This window comes from Lucilia cuprina, chromosome 4 (genome assembly GCF_022045245.1).
Source record: "Lucilia cuprina isolate Lc7/37 chromosome 4, ASM2204524v1, whole genome shotgun sequence".
In the NCBI taxonomy this organism is placed as follows: domain Eukaryota; kingdom Metazoa; phylum Arthropoda; class Insecta; order Diptera; family Calliphoridae; genus Lucilia; species Lucilia cuprina.
The window spans coordinates 59866718-59872717 of record NC_060952.1 but is presented as its reverse complement, the minus strand read 5'-3'; positions in this window follow the sequence as shown (position 1 = coordinate 59872717).

The following is a 6000-nucleotide window of genomic DNA, read 5'->3' as shown; positions in this document are numbered from 1 at the left end:
GGTTAATTATTGTCCATTCGTGAGCTGGACAGTTTTAAAGAAAATATCGTATGGGAACACGATTCTTCATGTTAAATTCAATATTTTATCCAGCTTCAAAAAATCTTTTTTATGTTTTATAATGGTTCCCAAAATATTTCTAGTCTATCGATGGTCGTTCGTGAGCTGAACCGGTTACAAAAAAGTCCCTTTTTAGTTATTTTGTTTTAAATTATACAGCATTTCTTAAACAATATATAAGCCAAGTCTAGAGGTGCACAAAATTTGCAAAATTGTGCATATATTTCATTTTTCTTAGTAAAAACCTAACAATTTTAAATATTTTGGAATATGACAATTATAAGAAAACGGTTATTTATGATTAATACATCATTGTACGCGACTTTAAAATACCTTTTAAACGATACCCCGTATTGGATATTTTGTTTCAAAACAAACAAAAATTAAAAAAAAATTCCAAAATACCTTTTTTTTAATTTGGTCCAGCGGTCACTTAAAATATTTTGGGAATTATCATAAAACAAAGCAAGGTAAATTTTGGGAGGGGTAACAAAAACACGTTTTTGCTTTCCATACAGAGTGAGTCGGTCTAATGTACATATGTATCAAAAATTTAGAATTATTACCTTATAATAAGATAATTTTCAGGGAATCGGTATTAATATTCCAACTGCTGACTGGTATACTTCCAAAAATTGTAAAACGTTGGACTCTAAAATATTTTTGTAGTTCTTCATCAATTTTATGATTAATCCATCAAATTGTAAGAGTTATATTATGGAACGCATTAATCCTTCAACGAAATAAACCAAAATAATCTTATAATTAATATTGAATATACATACTTTTGTATTTATTGAAATTACCAGTTATACTTCAGGAAGCAATAAAAATAGGATTCTCTCATGTCCAATACATTTACCACCAACTTTAAACAGTTAGATCCTTTTTTACATTTTCTGCAAATAATCGACATTTTTAATGGAACCACGTGATGAAATAAGACATATATAACTTACCAGATCCCTTTTTTATATTTTAATTCGGTTAGAAGTATTTTAATAGGGGGTACAATATTAGCTACTGCTTCTAAAAAATAAAATAATTAAAAATTAATAAATTTATTTATTTATTGTTCTGAATCAATAAAAACATTACCTTTCATGAACATTTTTTCAATAACTTGGAATTAAACCGTCTATAAAGATCTGAAATTACTAAGTCATGGATTATTTTTTAAATTATTTACAGTCACTAACGATAGAAACATCTTAACGACCCTAAACGGGATATTGCTTTTGACACTAATATTGCAATACTGTTTTTTGTTTGCTCTCTTCTAATACTTAGGAACGGCATGCTAAATATTAAGAATATTGGTATCATATGATAGGTCATAGAAAGACCTGGTGTTAATAACTAAAAAAGTACCTATAATTAGAATAATTAAATCCAAAGCTATATGAAAATTAATAAAATTGTATTTATTTAAAAAAGGTGGGTTTAAAACTATCTGATTTCAATATTAAATATCTTATATGGGCAATTTCGTGTCGAGTGACCCAAGTCAAAAAATAATTTATATATAAAACAATAGTATTAATTTCAATATAATGATTCCAGACCTAAACGCGCAAATAGTTTTAAAAATACTTATTTAAAGTTAAGATTTAACACAAATAAATCTAAATATGTTAAAAATGTAATGTTCATCAAACACAGAAAAAAATAAAAATGAATTTCAATTATGAAATTGCTCATATTAATTAAAAAAAGTTTTGATTTTTCTCTAATCATCAAAATGATACTATTGATTAACTGAAAATTAACAAGTTAGAGTGCTATATTCGGCTGTGCCGAATCTTAGATACCCTCCACCAGCTACTTTTATGTTATTACTTGTCTAATTGATCAAATATTTGTAGAAATAAGTTTTCTCATGTCTTTAATGGAAAAAATCCCAAAAGTTAAATTTATTAAAATTCCAAGATTTATTGAACATTATAAATTTAGAAATTTGCATGTATGTATGTATGTATATGTGTGAAAGATTTAAAAATTTTCAAAATACAAATACATATATAATTATGTTCTACACAAAATTTGGTTCAACACAAATTGATAATGCTCTTTATATACGGTTAAAGCGCTTTTAGGGGCAGGACCTAATATAGGAGAAATATAAGTATACAAAACTAATATTTTTGCCAAATTATGTATCAATAGCTTAATTTGGTAATAAGTAATGTGCGTTTAAGAGATTTTCGTAAAAAGACTTTGTATGGGAGCTATGTCCAATTATGTATATAAAGACAAAGATTCAGAATTCTGTATCTATATCATTACTTGGTAATAAATATTGTGAATGTAAGTGATTTTCTGGACCTAGTATGAGAGCTATGACCAAATATGTATGTGTGTTTTTCTAAGAGGGACCTTGTGTGGGAGCTATGATCAATTAGGGACCGATCAGAAAAACATTTCATAAGATTATTTCTCTGTATATGAGCAACACTTGTGCCAAACTTTATATGGATATTTTAATTTAGTAATGAGTTGTGTGCGTTTTAGTTATTTTCGGGAGAAGACCTTGTATGGGAGCTATGACCAGTTATAGACCGATGGAAAAAAATTTCTTAGTAATATTTTTTGTATATGATCAATACTTGTACCAAATTGTATATGGATATCTTAATTAAGTAATGATTTGTACGCGTTTAAGTGTTTTTCGTAAGGGGAACTAATATGGGAGCTATGACCAATTATGGACCGATCGGAAAAAGATTTCGTGGTAGTATTCGTTTATGTGAGAACAATGCTTGCAACAAATTTTATATGGATATCTTAATTTAGTAATGAATTATGTGCGTTTAGGTGATTTTCGGGAGTGGACCTTGTATGGGAGCTATGACCAAATATGGAGCGATCCAAAAAATCTTTCATTGTAATATATCGATATCTTGATTTACTAATGAGTTATGCGGGTTTAACTGATTTTCGGGAGGGGACCTTGTATGGGAGCTATGACCAATCCAAATAAACTTTCATGGTTATATTTCTGTATATAAGAGCTAAACTTGTACCAAATTTTATATGGATACCTTAATTAAGAAATGAGTAATGTGCGTTTTAGTTATTTTCGGGAGGGGACCTTGTATGGGAGCTATGACCAATTATGGACCGATCCAAAAAAAAGCCTTCATTGTAATATTCCTGTATATAAGATAAATATTTGGACCAAACTTTATATCGATATCTTAATTTGGCAATGAGTTATGCGGGTTTAACTGATTTTCGGGAGGGGACCTTGTATGGGAGCTATGACCAATTATGGACCGATCCAAAAAAACTTTCATTGTAATATTTCTGTATATAAAAGCAATACTTGTACCAAAATTTATATCGATATCTTAATTTAGTAATGAGTTATGCGTGTTTAAGTGATTTTCGGGAGGGGACCTTGTGTGGGAGCTATGACCAAATATGAACCGATCCAAAAAATCTTTCACTGAAATATTTCTATGTATAAGAGCAATACTTGTACCAAATTTTGTAACGATATCTTAATTTAGTAATAAGTTATGCGGGTTTAACTGATTTTCGGGAGGGGACCTTGTATGGGAGCTATGACCAATTGTGGACCGATCTAAAAAAGCTTTCATTGTAATATTTCTGTATATAAGAGCAATACTTGTACCAAATTTTATATCGATATCTTAATTTAGTAATGAGTTATGCGCGTTTAAGTAATTTTCGGGAGGGGACGTTGTATGGGAGCTATGACCAAATATGGACCGATCCAAAAATATTTCTGTATATAAAAGCAATACTAGTACCAAATTTTATATCGATATCTTGATTTACTAATGAGTTATGCGGGTTTAACTGATTTTCGGGAGAGGACCTTGTATGGGAGCTATGACCAATTATGGACCCATTCAAAAAGAATTTCCTTTGTATTGTACTTTTGTATGGGAGGTATATCAAATTGTGGACCGATTCTAGCGATTTTACGCAGAGATAAAGCTCTTGTGTGGAGACGAATGTATGCCTATTTTTATCAGAATATGCAAAAAATGCTTATTTTTTTCGAGGTTGTTTCAAATTTTGATTCATAACTTTTCCCGATGTGAACCGATTTTGCCCATTTTCAATACCAAACAACTTAGAAAAACGAAGAACATTTTGGGTGAATTTGGTTAACTTCTATTGCTTCGTTTTATCGTGAGCGTGTTTTACACAGACAGACGGACAGACGGACATAGCTAGATCGACTCAGAATTTGATAAGGACCCAGAATATATATACTTTGTTGGGTCTCAGATGAATATTTCTTGGTGTTACACACGGAATGATAAAGTTATATACCCTCTATCACCACTGATGGTGGTGGAGGGTATAAAAATGTTAATTGGATAAAACGTGGCAAAAATTTCAGTATTATTGTAATTAATTCGTTTAATTAGATCTGGTGGCATATTTCAAATACGTCTTTAATGAATTCGATTAAATTCCTAATTATTGTAATTTTAAATATCGACTAAAAAATAATTATTCCAATTGAAGATTTATCTAAATTGTTTTTATTGAATATACATAAATTATTATACATAATTAAAATACATGAAGTATGTATATATGTTTGTATGTATGTATGTATGTATGTATGTATGTATGTATGTATGTATGTATGTATGTATGTATGTATGTATGTATGTATGTATGTATGTATGTATGTATGTATGTATTTATGTATGTTTGTATGTATGCAATCGCCACGAAATTTTCAGATATACTTCATAACTTATAAAAACTCCTAGCATCCGCCGGCGTCATGTGCCAAGAAATAATGATCTAAAAAGAGACAACAAAAGAAAACATAGAAATACGTTTGAGAAATCTTTATTAAAGCTTACCTTGTGTTAAGTCCACTGCTTTTTTAAATGTATCAGGGATAAAATGCGTCTAAATATAGCACCCATCCCACAAAATATCTAAAAGACACAATATTAAATTGCGTACACATATTTTTGAATGAGAACTTTTTTACTTACGTAGGTCCACATAACAAAGATGAGTAAATTCCCGTCCATTTTGTGTTTGAATTGAAATAACACATTTTTTTTTATAAAATAATGAAAAAATTCTTTTCTGCAAAAGTTTTAAACTGTTTTTTTCTTTTTATTTTATTTTTACAAATGTCAAAATATTAAAAATTTCAAAAATTCAAAAAGCAATTACAAAAAATAATCACATTAATTAAAAATATAATTCAATTAAAATTTAATTCTGATTAACGTCTTTATTGAAAAAAATTACTGAATATTTTTTTCTGTGAATGAAAGCCGAAATATACAACTTGAAAAAGTCTTTAAATGCTTATACCTCCAAACGAATTAAGAGAGAGTCGAAATTTAATATGAAAACATTTTTAATTAAACATATTAGACTTTTTTAAAAATAATGGAAATGGAAGCCGTTAAGAGTTGTTAACATATTCCTAAAATAGTACTTTAATATGACAACTTACTTTTTATTTTTATTTATATAATCCTTCCTTAAACTTTTTGGTATATATTTAATACACTTCGCCAAATAAGAAAACCTTCTTAAATGTTTATTAACAGTTCATTTTTAACACAACACTGTCATATTGTTTTTTATTACTTAAGATTCACAATATTTTAATTACACTATTTTTCTATGAACATTAAATTCAATAACTCATTTAAGTTTTACGATGAATAATTAAAACTGAACATGACTGAACAAAACACAAAACATCACTGAACTTAGCAAAATTTCTGCATTATTCATTTATTTTTTTCACGCTAAAAAATGGAGTATTTATATTTTTTTGTTTTTGTACTCTTCTTACTATCATCCGGATGTAACCTAAAAGTATACTTCCAGACGGCGAAAACTAGAAATCAATGTATTTTTTTTTGTAAAATGTGTGCTCTCTTCTGACAATAGTCCAGAAGTGACTAAAATCCACAC